This window comes from Schistocerca gregaria, chromosome 11, assembly GCF_023897955.1.
Source record: "Schistocerca gregaria isolate iqSchGreg1 chromosome 11, iqSchGreg1.2, whole genome shotgun sequence".
In the NCBI taxonomy this organism is placed as follows: Eukaryota; Metazoa; Arthropoda; class Insecta; order Orthoptera; family Acrididae; genus Schistocerca; species Schistocerca gregaria.
This window is the reverse complement of record NC_064930.1, coordinates 5,280,868-5,303,012: the sequence shown is the minus strand read 5'-3', so window position 1 is coordinate 5,303,012 and position 22,145 is coordinate 5,280,868. Positions and strand designations below refer to the sequence as shown.

The window sequence follows — 22,145 nt, the reverse complement described above, 5'->3', positions numbered from 1 at the left end:
TTCTGGTACCTTCGCCGCTACAAACCAACCAACCATCGTGTCCGTGCTCATCAGAGTCGCAAAGAATGGAGAATGGCCAGGCTTGGTCGCGTGTGTAGCTGTAGCTCAGTTGGCAGATCGTTCGCTTAGCGTGTGACGGGCTCGGGTCCAAGCCCCGGCTCCTCCATGTTTTGTGGTCAGTGCATGGTAAGTGTTGGTCGCGGCGAACATAAACGCACGCAAGAAGTTGCAAAACCAGCGTCACAGACTGATATGATGTATACTGTCATAAGGAGAGCAAGATGTAAGTGTGGGGACCGGCTGTTATCGTGGTGTCATCGAGTGCAGATCTGTCTTAGGTATCACGGCTTAACGTCATTGAAGTCTAGAGAAGGGACAACACGTTCGTCTTACTCAGAGCGGTGTCTGAACTCTATTTTCGACGTTATGCGTGCCACTTTCATTGTGGCAAACTACGATTCGATACAGAATGCACGAAACCTGAAAGACAACCTCACTGATACATAGAGAGTAGTGTTTGTCTGCGGAATAATGGGAGTGCAAGGGTCTGTGACGTTGACACGACTGTATGTAGCACTACTAGTTATCGGGGGGGTGCGCGTAGCTCAGATGGTAGACCGCTCGCTTAGCGTGCGAGAGGTACTGGGATCGATACCCAGCGCCTCCAGAATTTTTAACACACCTACATGCGCACCTTGCCATGCAAGTGGAATAATTCCCAACCGGCAGAGGTGTGTAGGCAGATACAAGCGAACGATTAGCATCCACAATTGGCGAGCGTGCTTTTATTCGTGCGCAGGAAGCACCCTCCTCCCACACCTACACTTAATTTAGAAACAGTACAAATGTTCCCATAAGATTCTCAAGCCTACGTCGGAAAGATCTGCATTGCGCCGATTTCACGTAAATCCCACTGCACGTTCCCATTCTTTGCGTGCAGTCGGCTGCTACTGGTGTTGCTGGTTGTGACTGCTGATAACAGATGCCGTAGCAATAAATTCATGGAGTGAGTTGTATGTTTTGCGATAGTCTGTCTCTGACAAGGAAGCACAGGTGATATAGGTGCGAACACCGGAAGCTTGCAGCCCCTCGCTGCCTGCAGACACAGAGCAGCCACACTAGAAGAGCGGCCTAAGCCGTAGGCGAAATGTGCTCATTCGCTTTGGCGCGACGTCGAACTGTAAATAAGGCTGTCACTAGCGTGAGCGTCGTGTAAAGTCGGAAAAGTCATCTGCATGGGTGATTGCCAAGTTTGGGGAGCGTTTCGTAGTACGATCAGTGCAATGGAGACGCGGAAACTTGTTGTGTCCCAGTGTTTTGCAGTTGGACGACAAGAGTTTTACACAGTAGCAAAGAGCGAGGCACTGAGTTGGCATGAACAATGGAGAGCACAATGGGGCTCGAGATGTGCTTGTTACCTCAGGTGCTGTGTGATTGTCGACAAGGTGTGAAATGGACCAATTTGTGACCGCCCTTTCAATTTAAGACGTTCAAAACAGACGGAATTTGCATTCGTAATACCAGAGCATCGAAACTACTTGGAACTCTTGTGTATATGAACGTGTCCGCGCCTTTGTATTCTGGTACCTTCGCCGCTACAAACCAACCAACCATCGTGTCCGTGCACATCAGAGTTGCAGAGAATGGAGAATAGCCAGGCTTGGTCGTGTGTGAAGCTGTAGCTCAGTTGGCAGACCGTTCGCTTAGCGTGTGAACGGTCTCGGGTTCAAGCCCCGGCTCCTCCATGTTTTGTGGTCAGTGCATGGTAAGTGTTGGTCGCGGCGAACATAAACGCACGCAAGAAGTTGCAAAACCAGCGTCACAGACTGATATGATGTATACTGTCATGAGGAGAGCAAGATGTAAGTGTGGGGACCGGCTGTTATCGTGGTGTCATCGAGTGCAGATCTGTCTTAGGTATCACGGCTTAACGTCATTGAAGTCTAGAGAAGGGACAACACGTTCGTCTTACTCAGAGCGGTGTCTGAACTCTATTTTCGACGTTATGCGTGCCACTTTCATTGTGGCCAACTACGATTCGATACAGAATGCACGAAACCTGAAAGACACCCACACTGATACATAGAGAGTAGTGTTTGTCTGCGGAATAATGGGAGTGCTAGGGTCTGTGACGTTGATATGACTGTATGTAGCACTACTAGTTATCGGGGGGGTGGGCGTAGCTCAGATGGTAGAGCGCTCGCTTAGCGTGCGAGAGGTACTGGGATCGGTACCAAGCGCCTCCAGAGTTTTTAACACACCTACATGCGCACCTTGCCATGCAAGTGGAATAATTCCCAACCGGCAGAGGTGTGTAGGCAGATACAAGCGAACGATTAGCATCCACAATTGGCGAGCGTGCTTTTATTCGTGCGCAGGAAGCACCCTCCTCCCACACCTACACTTACTTTAGAAACAGTACAAATGTTCCCATAAGATTCTCAAGCCTACGTCGGAAAGATCTGCATTGCGCCGATTTCACGTAAATCCCACTGCACGTTCCCATTCTTTGCGTGCAGTCGGCTGCTACTGGTGTTGCTGGTTGTGACTGCTGATAACAGATGCCGTAGCAATAAATTCATGGAGTGAGTTGTATGTTTTGCGATAGTCTGTCTCTGACAAGGAAGCACAGGTGATATAGGTGCGAACACCGGAAGCTTGCAGCCCCTCGCTGCCTGCAGACACAGAGCAGCCACACTAGAAGAGCGGCCTAAGCCGTAGGCGAAATGTGCTCATTCGCTTTGGCGCGACGTCGAACTGTAAATAAAGCTGTCACTAGCGTGAGCGTCGTGTAAAGTCGGAAAAGTCATCTGCATGGGTGATTGCCAAGTTTGGGGAGCGTTTCGTAGTACGATCAGTGCAATGGAGACGCGGAAACTTGTTGTGTCCCAGTGTTTTGCAGTTGGACGACAAGAGTTTTACACAGTAGCAAAGAGCGAGGCACTGAGTTGGCATGAACAATGGAGAGCACAATGGGGCTCGAGATGTGCTTGTTACCTCAGGTGCTGTGTGATTGTCGACAAGGAGTGAAATGGACCAATTTGTGACCGCCCTTTCAATTTAAGACGTTCAAAACAGCCGGAATTTGCATTCGTAATACCAGAGCATCGAAACTACATGGAACTCTTGTGTATATGAACGTGTCCGCGCCTTTGTATTCTGGTACCTTCGCCGCTACAAACCAACCAACCATCGTGCCCGTGCACATCAGAGTTGCAGAGAATGGAGAATAGCCAGGCTTGGTCGTGTGTGAAGCTGTAGCTCAGTTGGCAGACCGTTCGCTTAGCGTGTGAACGGTCTCGGGTTCAAGCCCCGGCTCCTCCATGTTTTGTGGTCAGTGCATGGTAAGTGTTGGTCGCGGCGAACATAAACGCACGCAAGAAGTTGCAAAACCAGCGTCACAGACTGATATGATGTATACTGTCATGAGGAGAGCAAGATGTAAGTGTGGGGACCGGCTGTTATCGTGGTGTCATCGAGTGCAGATCTGTCTTAGGTATCACGGCTTAACGTCATTGAAGTCTAGAGAAGGACAACACGTTCGTCTTACTCAGAGCGGTGTCTGAACTCTATTTTCGACGTTATGCGTGCCACTTTCATTGTGGCCAACTACGATTCGATACAGAATGCACGAAACCTGAAAGACACCCTCACTGATACATAGAGAGTAGTGTTTGTCTGCGGAATAATGGGAGTGCAAGGGTCTGTGACGTTGATATGACTGTATGTAGAACTAGTAGTTATCGGGGAGGTGGGCGTAGCTCAGATGGTAGAGCGCTCGCTTAGCGTGCGAGAGGTACTGGGATCGATACCCAGCGCCTCCAGAGTTTTTAACACACCTACATGCGCACCTTGCCATGCAAGTGGAATAATTCCCAACCGGCAGAGGTGTGTAGGCAGATACAAGCGAACGATTAGCATCCACAATTGGCGAGCGTGCTTTTATTCGTGCGCAGGAAGCACCCTCCTCCCACACCTACACTTAATTTAGAAACAGTACAAATGTTCCCATAAGATTCTCAAGCCTACGTCGGAAAGATCTGCATTGCGCCGATTTCACGTAAATCCCACTGCACGTTCCCATTCTTTGCGTGCAGTCGGCTGCTACAGGTGTTGCCGGTTGTGACTGCTGATAACAGATGCCGTAGCAATCAATTCATGGAGTGAGTTGTATGTTTTGCGATAGTCTGTCTCTGACAAGGAAGCACAGGTGATATAGGTGCGAACACAGGAAGCTTGCAGCCCCTCGCTGCCTGCAGACACAGAGCAGCCACACTAGAAGAGCGGCCTAAGCCGTAGGCGAAATGTGCTCATTCGCTTTGGCGCGACGTCGAACTGTAAATAAGCCTGTCACTAGCGTGAGCGTCGTGTAAAGTCGGAAAAGTCATCTGCATGGGTGATTGCCAAGTTTGGGGAGCGTTTCGTAGTACGATCAGTGCAATGGAGACGCGGAAACTTGTTGTGTCCCAGTGTTTTGCAGTTGGACGACAAGAGTTTTACACAGTAGCAAAGAGCGAGGCACTGAGTTGGCATGAACAATGGAGAGCACAATGGGGCTCGAGATGTGCTTGTTACCTCAGGTGCTGTGTGATTGTGGACAAGGAGTGAAATGGACCAATTTGTGACCGCCCTTTCAATTTAAGACGTTCAAAACAGACGGAATTTGCATTCGTAATACCAGAGCATCGAAACTACTAGGAACTCTTGTGTATATGAACGTGTCCGCGCCTTTGTATTCTGGTACCTTCGCCGCCACAAACCAACCAACCATCGTGTCCGTGCGCATCAGAGTTGCAAAGAATGGAGAATATCAGGCTTGGTCGTGTGTGTAGCTGTAGCTCAGTTGGCAGACCGTTCGCTTAGCGTGTGAACGGTCTCGGGTTCAAGCCCCGGCTCCTCCATGTTTTGTGGTCAGTGCATGGTAAGTGTTGGTCGCGGCGAACATAAACGCACGCAAGAAGTTGCAAAACCAGCGTCACAGACTGATATGATGTATACTGTCATAAGGAGAGCAAGATGTAAGTGTGGGGACCGGCTGTTATCGTGGTGTCATCGAGTGCAGATCTGTCTTAGGTATCACGGCTTAACGTCATTGAAGTCTAGAGAAGGGACAACACGTTCGTCTTACTCAGAGCGGTGTCTGAACTCTATTTTCGACGTTATGCGTGCCACTTTCATTGTGGCCAACTACGATTCGATACAGAATGCACGAAACCTGAAAGACACCCTCACTGATACATAGAGAGTAGTGTTTGTCTGCGGAATAATGGGAGTGCAAGGGTCTGTGACGTTGATATGACTGTATGTAGAACTAGTAGTTATCGGGGAGGTGGGCGTAGCTCAGATGGTAGAGCGCTCGCTTAGCGTGCGAGAGGTACTGGGATCGATACCCAGCGCCTCCAGAGTTTTTAACACACCTACATGCGCACCTTGCCATGCAAGTGGAATAATTCCCAACCGGCAGAGGTGTGTAGGCAGATACAAGCGAACGATTAGCATCCACAATTGGCGAGCGTGCTTTTATTCGTGCGCAGGAAGCACCCTCCTCCCACACCTACACTTAATTTAGAAACAGTACAAATGTTCCCATAAGATTCTCAAGCCTACGTCGGAAAGATCTGCATTGCGCCGATTTCACGTAAATCCCACTGCACGTTCCCATTCTTTGCGTGCAGTCGGCTGCTACAGGTGTTGCTGGTTGTGACTGCTGATAACAGATGCCGTAGCAATCAATTCATGGAGTGAGTTGTATGTTTTGCGATAGTCTGTCTCTGACAAGGAAGCACAGGTGATATAGGTGCGAACACAGGAAGCTTGCAGCCCCTCGCTGCCTGCAGACACAGAGCAGCCACACTAGAAGAGCGGCCTAAGCCGTAGGCGAAATGTGCTCATTCGCTTTGGCGCGACGTCGAACTGTAAATAAGCCTGTCACTAGCGTGAGCGTCGTGTAAAGTCGGAAAAGTCATCGGCATGGGTGATTGCCAAGTTTGGGGAGCGTTTCGTAGTACGATCTGTGCAATGGAGACGCGGAAACTTGTTGTGTCCCAGTGTTTTGCAGTTGGACGACAAGAGTTTTACACAGTAGCAAAGAGCGAGGCACTGAGTTGGCATGAACAATGGAGAGCACAATGGGGCTCGAGATGTGCTTGTTACCTCAGGTGCTGTGTGATTGTCGACAAGGAGTGAAATGGACCAATTTGTGACCGCCCTTTCAATTTAAGACGTTCAAAACAGACGGAATTTGCATTCGTAATACCAGAGCATCGAAACTACTTGGAACTCTTGTGTATATGAACGTGTCCGCGCCTTTGTATTCTGGTACCTTCGCCGCCACAAACCAACCAACCATCGTGTCCGTGCGCATCAGAGTTGCAAAGAATGGAGAATATCAGGCTTGGTCGTGTGTGTAGCTGTAGCTCAGTTGGCAGACCGTTCGCTTAGCGTGTGAACGGTCTCGGGTTCAAGTCCCGGCTCCTCCATGTTTTGTGGTCAGTGCATGGTAAGTGTTGGTCGCGGCGAACATAAGCGCACGCAAGAAGTTGCAAAACCAGCGTCACAGACTGATATGATGTATACTGTCATAAGGAGAGCAAGATGTAAGTGTGGGGACCGGCTGTTATCGTGGTGTCATCGAGTGCAGATCTGTCTTAGGTATCACGGCTTAACGTCATTGAAGTCTAGAGAAGGGACAACACGTTCGTCTTACTCAGAGCGGTGTCTGAACTCTATTTTCGACGTTATGCGTGCCACTTTCATTGTGGCCAACTACGATTCGATACAGAATGCACGAAACCTGAAAGACACCCTCACTGATACATAGAGAGTAGTGTTTGTCTGCGGAATAATGGGAGTGCAAGGGTCTGTGACGTTGATATGACTGTATGTAGAACTAGTAGTTATCGGGGAGGTGGGCGTAGCTCAGATGGTAGAGCGCTCGCTTAGCGTGCGAGAGGTACTGGGATCGATACCCAGCGCCTCCAGAGTTTTTAACACACCTACATGCGCACCTTGCCATGCAAGTGGAATAATTCCCAACCGGCAGAGGTGTGTAGGCAGATACAAGCGAACGATTAGCATCCACAATTGGCGAGCGTGCTTTTATTCGTGCGCAGGAAGCACCCTCCTCCCACACCTACACTTAATTTAGAAACAGTACAAATGTTCCCATAAGATTCTCAAGCCTACGTCGGAAAGATCTGCCTTGCGCCGATTTCACGTAAATCCCACTGCACGTTCCCATTCTTTGCGTGCAGTCGGCTGCTACTGGTGTTGCTGGTTGTGACTGCTGATAACAGATGCCGTAGCAATCAATTCATGGAGTGAGTTGTATGTTTTGCGATAGTCTGTCTCTGACAAGGAAGCACAGGTGATATAGGTGCGAACACCGGAAGCTTGCAGCCCCTCGCTGCCTGCAGACACAGAGCAGCCACACTAGATGAGCGGCCTAAGCCGTAGGCGAAATGTGCTCATTCGCTTTGGCGCGACGTCGAACTGTAAATAAGGCTGTCACTAGCGTGAGCGTCGTGTAAAGTCGGAAAAGTCATCTGCATGGGTGATTGCCAAGTTTGGGGAGCGTTTCGTAGTACGATCAGTGCAATGGAGACGCGGAAACTTGTTGTGTCCCAGTGTTTTGCAGTTGGACGACAAGAGTTTTACACAGTAGCAAAGAGCGAGGCACTGAGTTGGCATGAACAATGGAGAGCACAATGGGGCTCGAGATGTGCTTGTTACCTCAGGTGCTGTGTGATTGTCGACAAGGAGTGAAATGGACCAATTTGTGACCGCCCTTTCAATTTAAGACGTTCAAAACAGACGGAATTTGCATTCGTAATACCAGAGCATCGAAACTACTTGGAACTCTTGTGTATATGAACGTGTCCGCGCCTTTGTATTCTGGTACCTTCGCCGCTACAAACCAACCAACCATCGTGTCCGTGCACATCAGAGTTGCAGAGAATGGAGAATAGCCAGGCTTGGTCGTGTGTGTAGTTGTAGCTCAGTTGGCAGAACGTTCGCTTAGCGTGTGAACGGTCTCGGGTTCAAGCCCCGGCTCCTCCATGTTTTGTGGTCAGTGCATGGTAAGTGTTGGTCGCGGCGAACATAAACGCACGCAAGAAGTTGCAAAACCAGCGTCACAGACTGATATGATGTATACTGTCATAAGGAGAGCAAGATGTAAGTGTGGGGACCGGCTGTTATCGTGGTGTCATCGAGTGCAGATCTGTCTTAGGTATCACGGCTTAACGTCATTGAAGTCTAGAGAAGGGACAACACGTTCGTTTTACTCAGAGCGGTGTCTGATCTCTATTTTCGACGTTATGCGTGCCACTTTCATTGTGGCCAACTACGATTCGATACAGAATGCACGAAACCTGAAAGACACCCTCACTGATACATAGAGAGTAGTGTTTGTCTGCGGAATAATGGGAGTGCTAGGGTCTGTGACGTTGATATGACTGTATGTAGCACTACTAGTTATCGGTGAGGTGGGCGTAGCTCAGATGGTAGAGCGCTCGCTTAGCGTGCGAGAGGTACTGGGATCGATACCCAGCGCCTCCAGAGTTTTTAACACACCTACATGCGCACCTTGCCATGCAAGTGGAATAATTCCCAACCGGCAGAGGTGTGTAGGCAGATACAAGCGAACGATTAGCATCCACAATTGGCGAGCGTGCTTTTATTCGTGCGCAGGAAGCACCCTCCTCCCACACCTACACTTAATTTAGAAACAGTACAAATGTTCCCATAAGATTCTCAAGCCTACGTCGGAAAGATCTGCATTGCGCCGATTTCACGTAAATCCCACTGCACGTTCCCATTCTTTGCGTGCAGTCGGCTGCTACAGGTGTTGCTGGTTGTGACTGCTGATAACAGATGCCGTAGCAATCAATTCATGGAGTGAGTTGTATGTTTTGCGATAGTCTGTCTCTGACAAGGAAGCACAGGTGATATAGGTGCGAACACAGGAAGCTTGCAGCCCCTCGCTGCCTGCAGACACAGAGCAGCCACACTAGAAGAGCGGCCTAAGCCGTAGGCGAAATGTGCTCATTCGCTTTGGCGCGACGTCGAACTGTAAATAAGGCTGTCACTAGCGTGAGCGTCGTGTAAAGTCGGAAAAGTCATCTGCATGGGTGATTGCCAAGTTTGGGGAGCGTTTCGTAGTACGATCAGTGCAATGGAGACGCGGAAACTTGTTGTGTCCCAGTGTTTTGCAGTTGGACGACAAGAGTTTTACACAGTAGCAAAGAGCGAGGCACTGAGTTGGCATGAACAATGGAGAGCACAATGGGGCTCGAGATGTGCTTGTTACCTCAGGTGCTGTGTGATTGTCGACAAGGAGTGAAATGGACCAATTTGTGACCGCCCTTTCAATTTAAGACGTTCAAAACAGACGGAATTTGCATTCGTAATACCAGAGCATCGAAACTACTTGGAACTCTTGTGTATATGAACGTGTCCGCGCCTTTGTATTCTGGTACCTTCGCCGCCACAAACCAACCAACCATCGTGTCCGTGCGCATCAGAGTTGCAAAGAATGGAGAATATCAGGCTTGGTCGTGTGTGTAGCTGTAGCTCAGTTGGCAGACCGTTCGCTTAGCGTGTGAACGGTCTCGGGTTCAAGTCCCGGCTCCTCCATGTTTTGTGGTCAGTGCATGGTAAGTGTTGGTCGCGGCGAACATAAGCGCACGCAAGAAGTTGCAAAACCAGCGTCACAGACTGATATGATGTATACTGTCATAAGGAGAGCAAGATGTAAGTGTGGGGACCGGCTGTTATCGTGGTGTCATCGAGTGCAGATCTGTCTTAGGTATCACGGCTTAACGTCATTGAAGTCTAGAGAAGGGACAACACGTTCGTCTTACTCAGAGCGGTGTCTGAACTCTATTTTCGACGTTATGCGTGCCACTTTCATTGTGGCCAACTACGATTCGATACAGAATGCACGAAACCTGAAAGACACCCTCACTGATACATAGAGAGTAGTGTTTGTCTGCGGAATAATGGGAGTGCAAGGGTCTGTGACGTTGATATGACTGTATGTAGAACTAGTAGTTATCGGGGAGGTGGGCGTAGCTCAGATGGTAGAGCGCTCGCTTAGCGTGCGAGAGGTACTGGGATCGATACCCAGCGCCTCCAGAGTTTTTAACACACCTACATGCGCACCTTGCCATGCAAGTGGAATAATTCCCAACCGGCAGAGGTGTGTAGGCAGATACAAGCGAACGATTAGCATCCACAATTGGCGAGCGTGCTTTTATTCGTGCGCAGGAAGCACCCTCCTCCCACACCTACACTTAATTTAGAAACAGTACAAATGTTCCCATAAGATTCTCAAGCCTACGTCGGAAAGATCTGCCTTGCGCCGATTTCACGTAAATCCCACTGCACGTTCCCATTCTTTGCGTGCAGTCGGCTGCTACTGGTGTTGCTGGTTGTGACTGCTGATAACAGATGCCGTAGCAATCAATTCATGGAGTGAGTTGTATGTTTTGCGATAGTCTGTCTCTGACAAGGAAGCACAGGTGATATAGGTGCGAACACCGGAAGCTTGCAGCCCCTCGCTGCCTGCAGACACAGAGCAGCCACACTAGAAGAGCGGCCTAAGCCGTAGGCGAAATGTGCTCATTCGCTTTGGCGCGACGTCGAACTGTAAATAAGGCTGTCACTAGCGTGAGCGTCGTGTAAAGTCGGAAAAGTCATCTGCATGGGTGATTGCCAAGTTTGGGGAGCGTTTCGTAGTACGATCAGTGCAATGGAGACGCGGAAACTTGTTGTGTCCCAGTGTTTTGCAGTTGGACGACAAGAGTTTTACACAGTAGCAAAGAGCGAGGCACTGAGTTGGCATGAACAATGGAGAGCACAATGGGGCTCGAGATGTGCTTGTTACCTCAGGTGCTGTGTGATTGTCGACAAGGAGTGAAATGGACCAATTTGTGACCGCCCTTTCAATTTAAGACGTTCAAAACAGACGGAATTTGCATTCGTAATACCAGAGCATCGAAACTACTTGGAACTCTTGTGTATATGAACGTGTCCGCGCCTTTGTATTCTGGTACCTTCGCCGCTACAAACCAACCAACCATCGTGTCCGTGCACATCAGAGTTGCAGAGAATGGAGAATAGCCAGGCTTGGTCGTGTGTGTAGTTGTAGCTCAGTTGGCAGAACGTTCGCTTAGCGTGTGAACGGTCTCGGGTTCAAGCCCCGGCTCTTCCATGTTTTGTGGTCAGTGCATGGTAAGTGTTGGTCGCGGCGAACATAAACGCACGCAAGAAGTTGCAAAACTAGCGTCACAGACTGAATTGATGTATACTGTCATAAGGAGAGCAAGATGTAAGTGTGGGGACCGGCTGTTATCGTGGTGTCATCGAGTGCAGATCTGTCTTAGGTATCACGGCTTAACGTCATTGAAGTCTAGAGAAGGGACAACACGTTCGTCTTACTCAGAGCGGTGTCTGAACTCTTTTTTCGACGTTATGCGTGCCACTTTCATTGTGGCAAACTACGATTCGATACAGAATGCACGAAACCTGAAAGACAACCTCACTGATACATAGAGAGTAGTGTTTGTCTGCGGAATAATGGGAGTGCAAGGGTCTGTGACGTTGATATGACTGTATGTAGAACTAGTAGTTATCGGGGAGGTGGGCGTAGCTCAGATGGTAGAGCGCTCGCTTAGCGTGCGAGAGGTACTGGGATCGATACCCAGCGCCTCCAGAGTTTTTAACACACCTACATGCGCACCTTGCCATGCAAGTGGAATAATTCCCAACCGGCAGAGGTGTGTAGGCAGATACAAGCGAACGATTAGCATCCACAATTGGCGAGCGTGCTTTTATTCGTGCGCAGGAAGCACCCTCCTCCCACACCTACACTTAATTTAGAAACAGTACAAATGTTCCCATAAGATTCTCAAGCCTACGTCGGAAAGATCTGCCTTGCGCCGATTTCACGTAAATCCCACTGCACGTTCCCATTCTTTGCGTGCAGTCGGCTGCTACTGGTGTTGCTGGTTGTGACTGCTGATAACAGATGCCGTAGCAATCAATTCATGGAGTGAGTTGTATGTTTTGCGATAGTCTGTCTCTGACAAGGAAGCACAGGTGATATAGGTGCGAACACCGGAAGCTTGCAGCCCCTCGCTGCCTGCAGACACAGAGCAGCCACACTAGAAGAGCGGCCTAAGCCGTAGGCGAAATGTGCTCATTCGCTTTGGCGCGACGTCGAACTGTAAATAAGGCTGTCACTAGCGTGAGCGTCGTGTAAAGTCGGAAAAGTCATCTGCATGGGTGATTGCCAAGTTTGGGGAGCGTTTCGTAGTACGATCAGTGCAATGGAGACGCGGAAACTTGTTGTGTCCCAGTGTTTTGCAGTTGGACGACAAGAGTTTTACACAGTAGCAAAGAGCGAGGCACTGAGTTGGCATGAACAATGGAGAGCACAATGGGGCTCGAGATGTGCTTGTTACCTCAGGTGCTGTGTGATTGTCGACAAGGAGTGAAATGGACCAATTTGTGACCGCCCTTTCAATTTAAGACGTTCAAAACAGACGGAATTTGCATTCGTAATACCAGAGCATCGAAACTACTTGGAACTCTTGTGTATATGAACGTGTCCGCGCCTTTGTATTCTGGTACCTTCGCCGCTACAAACCAACCAACCATCGTGTCCGTGCACATCAGAGTTGCAGAGAATGGAGAATAGCCAGGCTTGGTCGTGTGTGTAGTTGTAGCTCAGTTGGCAGAACGTTCGCTTAGCGTGTGAACGGTCTCGGGTTCAAGCCCCGGCTCTTCCATGTTTTGTGGTCAGTGCATGGTAAGTGTTGGTCGCGGCGAACATAAACGCACGCAAGAAGTTGCAAAACTAGCGTCACAGACTGAATTGATGTATACTGTCATAAGGAGAGCAAGATGTAAGTGTGGGGACCGGCTGTTATCGTGGTGTCATCGAGTGCAGATCTGTCTTAGGTATCACGGCTTAACGTCATTGAAGTCTAGAGAAGGGACAACACGTTCGTCTTACTCAGAGCGGTGTCTGAACTCTTTTTTCGACGTTATGCGTGCCACTTTCATTGTGGCAAACTACGATTCGATACAGAATGCACGAAACCTGAAAGACAACCTCACTGATACATAGAGAGTAGTGTTTGTCTGCGGAATAATGGGAGTGCAAGGGTCTGTGACGTTGACACGACTGTATGTAGCACTACTAGTTATCGGGGGGGTGGGCGTAGCTCAGATGGTAGAGCGCTCGCTTAGCGTGCGAGAGGTACTGGGATCGATACCCAGCGCCTCCAGAATTTTTAACACACCTACATGCGCACCTTGCCATGCAAGTGGAATAATTCCCAACCGGCAGAGGTGTGTAGGCAGATACAAGCGAACGATTAGCATCCACAATTGGCGAGCGTGCTTTTATTCGTGCGCAGGAAGCACCCTCCTCCCACACCTACACTTAATTTAGAAACAGTACAAATGTTCCCATAAGATTCTCAAGCCTACGTCGGAAAGATCTGCCTTGCGCCGATTTCACGTAAATCCCACTGCACGTTCCCATTCTTTGCGTGCAGTCGGCTGCTACTGGTGTTGCTGGTTGTGACTGCTGATAACAGATGCCGTAGCAATCAATTCATGGAGTGAGTTGTATGTTTTGCGATAGTCTGTCTCTGACAAGGAAGCACAGGTGATATAGGTGCGAACACCGGAAGCTTGCAGCCCCTCGCTGCCTGCAGACACAGAGCAGCCACACTAGAAGAGCGGCCTAAGCCGTAGGCGAAATGTGCTCATTCGCTTTGGCGCGACGTCGAACTGTAAATAAGGCTGTCACTAGCGTGAGCGTCGTGTAAAGTCGGAAAAGTCATCTGCATGGGTGATTGCCAAGTTTGGGGAGCGTTTCGTAGTACGATCAGTGCAATGGAGACGCGGAAACTTGTTGTGTCCCAGTGTTTTGCAGTAGGACGACAAGAGTTTTACACAGTAGCAAAGAGCGAGGCACTGAGTTGGCATGAACAATGGAGAGCACAATGGGGCTCGAGATGTGCTTGTTACCTCAGGTGCTGTGTGATTGTCGACAAGGAGTGAAATGGACCAATTTGTGACCGCCCTTTCAATTTAAGACGTTCAAAACAGACGGAATTTGCATTCGTAATACCAGAGCATCGAAACTACTTGGAACTCTTGTGTATATGAACGTGTCCGCGCCTTTGTATTCTGGTACCTTCGCCGCTACAAACCAACCAACCATCGTGTCCGTGCACATCAGAGTTGCAGAGAATGGAGAATAGCCAGGCTTGGTCGTGTGTGAAGCTGTAGCTCAGTTGGCAGACCGTTCGCTTAGCGTGTGAACGGTCTCGGGTTCAAGCCCCGGCTCCTCCATGTTTTGTGGTCAGTGCATGGTAAGTGTTGGTCGCGGCGAACATAAACGCACGCAAGAAGTTGCAAAACCAGCGTCACAGACTGATATGATGTATACTGTCATGAGGAGAGCAAGATGTAAGTGTGGGGACCGGCAGTTATCGTGGTGTCATCGAGTGCAGATCTGTCTTAGGTATCATGGCTTAACGTCATTGAAGTCTAGAGAAGGGACAACACGTTCGTTTTACTCAGAGCGGTGTCTGAACTCTATTTTCGACGTTATGCGTGCCACTTTCATTGTGGCCAACTACGATTCGATACAGAATGCACGAAACCTGAAAGACACCCTCACTGATACATAGAGAGTAGTGTTTGTCTGCGGAATAATGGGAGTGCAAGGGTCTGTGACGTTGATATGACTGTATGTAGCACTACTAGTTATCGGTGAGGTGGGCGTAGCTCAGATGGTAGAGCGCTCGCTTAGCGTGCGAGAGGTAATGGGATCGATAGCCAGCGCCTCCAGAGTTTTTAACACACCTACATGCGCACCTTGCCATGCAAGTGGAATAATTCCCAACCGGCAGAGGTGTGTAGGCAGATACAAGCGAACGATTAGCATCCACAATTGGCGAGCGTGCTTTTATTCGTGCGCAGGAAGCACCCTCCTCCCACACCTACACTTACTTTAGAAACAGTACAAATGTTCCCATAAGATTCTCAAGCCTACGTCGGAAAGATCTGCCTTGCGCCGATTTCACGTAAATCCCACTGCACGTTCCCATTCTTTGCGTGCAGTCGGCTGCTACTGGTGTTGCTGGTTGTGACTGCTGATAACAGATGCCGTAGCAATCAATTCATGGAGTGAGCTGTATGTTTTGCGATAGTCTGTCTCTGACAAGGAAGCACAGGTGATATAGGTGCGAACACAGGAAGCTTGCAGCCCCTCGCTGCCTGCAGACACAGAGCAGCCACACTAGAAGAGCGGCCTAAGCCGTAGGCGAAATGTGCTCATTCGCTTTGGCGCGACGTCGAACTGTAAATAAGGCTGTCACTAGCGTGAGCGTCGTGTAAAGTCGGAAAAGTCATCTGCATGGGTGATTGCCAAGTTTGGGGAGCGTTTCGTAGTACGATCAGTGCAATGGAGACGCGGAAACTTGTTGTGTCCCAGTGTTTTGCAGTTGGACGACAAGAGTTTTACACAGTAGCAAAGAGCGAGGCACTGAGTTGGCATGAACAATGGAGAGCACAATGGGGCTCGAGATGTGCTTGTTACCTCAGGTGCTGTGTGATTGTCGACAAGGAGTGAAATGGACCAATTTGTGACCGCCCTTTCAATTTAAGACGTTCAAAACAGACGGAATTTGCATTCGTAATACCAGAGCATCGAAACTACTTGGAACTCTTGTGTATATGAACGTGTCCGCGCCTTTGTATTCTGGTACCTTCGCCGCCACAAACCAACCAACCATCGTGTCCGTGCGCATCAGAGTTGCAAAGAATGGAGAATATCAGGCTTGGTCGTGTGTGTAGCTATAGCTCAGTTGGCAGACCGTTCGCTTAGCGTGTGAACGGTCTCGGGTTCAAGTCCCGGCTCCTCCATGTTTTGTGGTCAGTGCATGGTAAGTGTTGGTCGCGGCGAACATAAACGCACGCAAGAAGTTGCAAAACCAGCGTCACAGACTGATATGATGTATACTGTCATAAGGAGAGCAAGATGTAAGTGTGGGGACCGGCTGTTATCGTGGTGTCATCGAGTGCAGATCTGTCTTAGGTATCACGGCTTAACGTCATTGAGGTCTAGAGAAGGGACAACACGTTCGTCTTACTCAGAGCGGTGTCTGAACTCTATTTTCGACGTTATGCGTGCCACTTTCATTGTGGCCAACTACGATTCGATACAGAATGCACGAAACCTGAAAGACACCCTCACTGATACATAGAGAGTAGTGTTTGTCTGCGGAATAATGGGAGTGCAAGGGTCTGTGACGTTGATATGACTGTATGTAGAACTAGTAGTTATCGGGGAGGTGGGCGTAGCTCAGATGGTAGAGCGCTCGCTTAGCGTGCGAGAGGTACTGGGATCGATACCCAGCGCCTCCAGAGTTTTTAACACACCTACATGCGCACCTTGCCATGCAAGCGGAATAATTCCCAACCGGCAGAGGTGTGTAGGCAGATACAAGCGAACGATTAGCATCCACAATTGGCGAGCGTGCTTTTATTCGTGCGCAGGAAGCACCCTCCTCCCACACCTACACTTAATTTAGAAACAGTACAAATGTTCCCATAAGATTCTCAAGCCTACGTCGGAAAGATCTGCCTTGCGCCGATTTCACGTAAATCCCACTGCACGTTCCCATTCTTTGCGTGCAGTCGTCTGCTACTGGTGTTGCTGGTTGTGACTGCTGATAACAGATGCCGTAGCAATCAATTCATGGAGTGAGTTGTATGTTTTGCGATAGTCTGTCTCTGACAAGGAAGCACAGGTGATATAGGTGCGAACACAGGAAGCTTGCAGCCTCTCGCTGCCTGCAGACACAGAGCAGCCACACTAGAAGAGCGGCCTAAGCCGTAGGCGAAATGTGCTCATTCGCTTTGGCGCGACGTCGAACTGTAAATAAGGCTGTCACTAGCGTGAGCGTCGTGTAAAATTCGGAAAAGTCATCTGCATGGGTGATTGCCAGGTTTGGGGAGCGTTTCGTAGTACGATCAGTGCAATGGAGACGCAGAAACTTGTTGTGTCCCAGTGTTTTGCAGTTGGACGACAAGAGTTTTACACAGTAGCAAAGAGCGAGGCACTGAGTTGGCATGAGCAATGGAGAGCACAATGGGGCTCGAGATGTGCTTGTTACCTCAGGTGCTGTGTGATTGTCGACAAGGAGTGAAATGGACCAATTTGTGACCGCCCTTTCAATTTAAGACGTTCAAAACAGACGGAATTTGCATTCGTAATACCAGAGCATCGAAACTACTTGGAACTCTTGCGTATATGAACGTGTCCGCGCCTTTGTATTCTGGTACCTTCGCCGCTACAAACCAACCAACCATCGTGTCCGTGCACATCAGAGTCGCAAAGAATGGAGAATAGCCAGGCTTGGTCGTGTGTGTAGCTGTAGCTCAGTTTGCAGATCGTTCGCTTAGCGTGTGAACGGTCTCGGGTTCAAGCCCCGGCTCCTCCATGTTTTGTGGTCAGTGCATGGTAAGTGTTGGTCGCGGCGAACATAAACGCACGCAAGAAGTTGCAAAACCAGCGTCACAGACTGATATGATGTATACTGTCAAAAGGAGAGCAAGATGTAAGTGTGGGGACCGGCTGTTATCGTGGTGTCATCGAGTGCAGATCTGTCTTAGGTATCACGGCTTAACGTCATTGAAGTCTAGAGAAGGGACAACACGTTCGTTTTACTCAGAGCGGTGTCTGAACTCTATTTTCGACGTTATGCGTGCCACTTTCATTGTGGCCAACTACGATTCGATACAGAATGCACGAAACCTGAAAGACACCCTCACTGATACATAGAGAGTAGTGTTTGTCTGCGGAAAAATGTGAGTGCAAGGGTCTGTGACGTTGATATGACTGTATGTAGCACTACTAGTTATCGTGGGGGTGGGCGTAGCTCAGATGGTAGAGCGCTCGCTTAGCGTGCGAGAGGTACTGGGATCGATAGCCAGCGCCTCCAGAGTTTTTAACACACCTACATGCGCACCTTGCCATGCAAGTGGAATAATTCCCAACCGGCAGAGGTGTGTAGGCAGATACAAGCGAACGATTAGCATCCACAATTGGCGAGCGTGCTTTTATTCGTGCGCAGGAAGCACCCTCCTCCCACACCTACACTTACTTTAGAAACAGTACAAATGTTCCCATAAGATTCTCAAGCCTACGTCGGAAAGATCTGCCTTGCGCCGATTTCACGTAAATCCCACTGCACGTTCCCATTCTTTGCGTGCAGTCGGCTGCTACTGGTGTTGCTGGTTGTGACTGCTGATAACAGATGCCGTAGCAATCAATTCATGGAGTGAGTTGTATGTTTTGCGATAGTCTGTCTCTGACAAGGAAGCACAGGTGATATAGGTGCGAACACAGGAAGCTTGCAGCCCCTCGCTGCCTGCAGACACAGAGCAGCCACACTAGAAGAGCGGCCTAAGCCGTAGGCGAAATGTGCTCATTCGCTTTGGCGCGACGTCGAACTGTAAATAAGCCTGTCACTAGCGTGAGCGTCGTGTAAAGTCGGAAAAGTCATCTGCATGGGTGATTGCCAAGTTTGGGGAGCGTTTCGTAGTACGATCAGTGCAATGGAGACGCGGAAACTTGTTGTGTCCCAGTGTTTTGCAGTTGGACGACAAGAGTTTTACACAGTAGCAAAGAGCGAGGCACTGAGTTGGCATGAACAATGGAGAGCACAATGGGGCTCGAGATGTGCTTGTTACCTCAGGTGCCGTGTGATTGTCGACAAGGAGTGAAATGGACCAATTTGTGACCGCCCTTTCAATTTAAGACGTTCAAAACAGACGGAATTTGCATTCGTAATACCAGAGCATCGAAACTACTTGGAACTCTTGTGTATATGAACGTGTCCGCGCCTTTGTATTCTGGTACCTTCGCCGCTACAAACCAACCAACCATCGTGTCCGTGCACATCAGGGTTGCAAAGAATGGAGAATAGCCAGGCTTGGTCCTGTGTGTAGCTGTAGCTCAGTTGGCAGACCGTTCGCTTAGCGTGTGAACGGTCTCGGGTACAAGCCCCGGCTCCTCCATGTTTTGTGGTCAGTGCATGGTAAGTGTTGGTCGCGGCGAACATAAACGCACGCAAGAAGTTGCAAAACCAGCGTCACAGACTGATATGATGTATACTGTCATAAGGAGAGCAAGATGTAAGTGTGGGGACCGGCTGTTATCGTGGTGTCATCGAGTGCAGATCTGTCTTAGGTATCACGGCTTAACGTCATTGAAGTCTAGAGAAGGGACAACACGTTCGTCTTACTCAGAGCGGTGTCTGAACTCTACTTTCGACGTTATGCGTGCCACTTTCATTGTGGCCAACTACGATTCGATGCAGAAGGCACAAAACCTGAAAGACACCCTCACTGATACATAGAGAGTAGTGTTTGTCTGCGGAATAATGGGAGTGCAAGGGTCTGTGACGTTGATATGACTGTATGTAGCACTACTAGTTATCGGGGGGGTGGGCGTAGCTCAGATGGTAGAGCGCTCGCTTAGTGTGCGAGAGGTACTGGGATCGATACCCAGCGCCTCCAGAGTTTTTAACACACCTACATGCGCACCTTGCCATGCAAGTGGAATAATTCCCAACCGGCAGAGGTGTGTAGGCAGATACAAGCGAACGATTAGCATCCTCAATTGGCGAGTTTGCTTTTATTCGTGCGCAGGAAGCACCCTCCTCCCACACCTACACTTAATTTAGAAACAGTACAAATGTTCCCATAAGATTCTCAAGCCTACGTCGGAAAGATCTGCCTTGCGCCGATTTCACGTAAATCCCACTGCCCGTTCCCATTCTTTGCGTGCAGTCGGCTGCTACTGGTGTTGCTGGTTGTGACTGCTGATAACAGATGCCGTAGCAATCAATTCATGGAGTGAGTTGTATGTTTTGCGATAGTCTGTCTCTGACAAGGAAGCACAGGTTATATAGGTGCGAACACAGGAAGCTTGCAGCCCCTCGCTGCCTGCAGACACAGAGCAGCCACACTAGAAGAGCGGCCTAAGCCGTAGGCGAAATGTGCTCATTCGCTTTGGCGCGACGTCGAACTGTAAATAAGGCTGTCACTAGCGTGAGCGTTGCGTGAGCGTCGTGTAAAGTCATCTGCATGGGTGATTGCCAAGTTTGGGGAGCGTTTCGTAGTACGATCAGTGCAATGGAGACGCGGAAACTTGTTGTGTCCCAGTGTTTTGCAGTTGGACGACAAGAGTTTTACACAGTAGCAAAGAGCGAGGCACTGAGTTGGCATGAACAATGGAGAGCACAATGGGGTTCGAGATGTGCTTGTTACCTCAGGTGCCGTGTGATTGTCGACAAGGAGTGAAATGGACCAATTTGTGACCGCCCTTTCAATTTAAGACGTTCAAAACAGACGGAATTTGCATTCGTAATACCAGAGCATCGAAACTACTTGGAACTCTTGTGTATATGAACGTGGCCGCGCCTTTGTATTCTGGTACCTTCGCCGCTACAAACCAACCATCGTATCCGTGCACATCAGTGTTGAAAAGAATGGAGAATAGCCAGGCTTGGTCGTGTGTGTGGCTGTAGCTCAGTTGGCAGACCGTTCGCTTAGCGTGTGAACGGTCTCGGGTTCAAGCCCCGGCTCCTCCATGTTTTGTGGTCAGTGCATGGTAAGTGTTGGTCGCGGCGAACATAAACGCACGCAAGAAGTTGCAAAACCAGCGTCACAGACTGATATGATGTATACTGTCATAAGGAGAGCAAGATGTAAGTGTGGGGACCGGCTGTTATCGTGGTGTCATCGAGTGCAGATCTGTCTTAGGTATCACGGCTTAACGTCATTGAAGTCTAGAGAAGGGACAACACGTTCGTCTTACTCAGAGCGGTGTCTGAACTCTATTTTCGACGTTATGCGTGCCACTTTCATTGTGGCCAACTACGATTCGATACAGAATGCACGAAACCTGAAAGACACCCTCACTGATACATAGAGAGTAGTGTTTGTCTGCGGAATAATGGGAGTGCAAGGGTCTGTGACGTTGATATGACTGTATGTAGCACTACTAGTTATCGGGGAGGTGGGCGTAGCTCAGATGGTAGAGCGCTCGCTTAGCGTGCGAGAGGTACTGGGATCGATACCCAGCGCCTCCAGAGTTTTTAACACACCTACATGCGCACCTTGCCATGCAAGTGGAATAATTCGCAACCGGCAGAGGTGTGTAGGCAGATACAAGCGAACGATTAGCATCCACAATTGGCGAGCGTGCTTTTATTCGTGCGCAGGAAGCACCTTCCTCCCACACCTACACTTAATTTAGAAACAGTACAAATGTTCCCATAAGATTCTCAAGCCTACGTCGGAAAGATCTGCCTTGCGCCGATTTCACGTAAATCCCACTGCACGTTCCCATTCTTTGCGTGCAGTCGGCTGCTACTGGTGTTGCTGGTTGTGACTGCTGATAACAGATGCCGTAGCAATCAATTCATGGAGTGAGTTGTATGTTTTGCGATAGTCTGTCTCTGACAAGGAAGCACAGGTGATATAGGTGCGAACACAGGAAGCTTGCAGCCCCTCGCTGCCTGCAGACACAGAGCAGCCACACTAGAAGAGCGGCCTAAGCCGTAGGCGAAATGTGCTCATTCGCTTTGGCGCGACGTCGAACTGTAAATAAGGCTGTCACTAGCGTGAGCGTTGCGTGAGCGTCGTGTAAAGTCATCTGCATGGGTGATTGCCAAGTTTGGGGAGCGTTTCGTAGTACGATCAGTGCAATGGAGACGCGGAAACTTGTTGTGTCCTAGTGTTTTGCAGTTGGACGACAAGAGTTTTACACAGTAGCAAAGAGCGAGGCACTGAGTTGGCATGAACAATGGAGAGCACAATGGGGCTCGAGATGTGCTTGTTACCTCAGGTGCCGTGTGATTGTCGACAAGGAGTGAAATGGACCAATTTGTGACCGCCCTTTCAATTTAAGACGTTCAAAACAGACGGAATTTGCATTCGTAATACCAGAGCATCGAAACTACTTGGAACTCTTGTGTATATGAACGTGGCCGCGCCTTTGTATTCTGGTACCTTCGCCGCTACAAACCAACCATCGTATCCGTGCA

General features: G+C 49.4%; 9 non-coding genes across 9 annotated transcripts; all 9 read left to right on the top strand.

Annotated features, from left to right (window-relative positions):
• The first annotated feature begins 3,750 nt into the window (after window positions 1–3,750).
• Trnaa-agc (transfer RNA alanine (anticodon AGC)) lies at window positions 3,751–3,824 on the top strand. Its single transcript has one exon. It is a non-coding gene; the product is annotated as a tRNA-Ala (tRNA).
• A 1,504-nt stretch (window positions 3,825–5,328) lies between these two features.
• On the top strand, window positions 5,329–5,402 carry Trnaa-agc (transfer RNA alanine (anticodon AGC)). Its single transcript has one exon. It is a non-coding gene; the product is annotated as a tRNA-Ala (tRNA).
• A 1,504-nt stretch (window positions 5,403–6,906) lies between these two features.
• On the top strand, window positions 6,907–6,980 carry Trnaa-agc (transfer RNA alanine (anticodon AGC)). The gene has a single exon. It is a non-coding gene; the product is annotated as a tRNA-Ala (tRNA).
• A 1,505-nt stretch (window positions 6,981–8,485) lies between these two features.
• On the top strand, window positions 8,486–8,559 carry Trnaa-agc (transfer RNA alanine (anticodon AGC)). The gene has a single exon. It is a non-coding gene; the product is annotated as a tRNA-Ala (tRNA).
• A 1,504-nt stretch (window positions 8,560–10,063) lies between these two features.
• Window positions 10,064–10,137, top strand: Trnaa-agc (transfer RNA alanine (anticodon AGC)). The gene has a single exon. It is a non-coding gene; the product is annotated as a tRNA-Ala (tRNA).
• Window positions 10,138–11,642: 1,505 nt separating this feature from the next.
• On the top strand, window positions 11,643–11,716 carry Trnaa-agc (transfer RNA alanine (anticodon AGC)). Its single transcript has one exon. It is a non-coding gene; the product is annotated as a tRNA-Ala (tRNA).
• A 1,505-nt stretch (window positions 11,717–13,221) lies between these two features.
• Trnaa-agc (transfer RNA alanine (anticodon AGC)) lies at window positions 13,222–13,295 on the top strand. Its single transcript has one exon. It is a non-coding gene; the product is annotated as a tRNA-Ala (tRNA).
• Window positions 13,296–16,378: 3,083 nt separating this feature from the next.
• On the top strand, window positions 16,379–16,452 carry Trnaa-agc (transfer RNA alanine (anticodon AGC)). The gene has a single exon. It is a non-coding gene; the product is annotated as a tRNA-Ala (tRNA).
• Window positions 16,453–21,114: 4,662 nt separating this feature from the next.
• On the top strand, window positions 21,115–21,188 carry Trnaa-agc (transfer RNA alanine (anticodon AGC)). Its single transcript has one exon. It is a non-coding gene; the product is annotated as a tRNA-Ala (tRNA).
• Window positions 21,189–22,145: the final 957 nt, after the last annotated feature.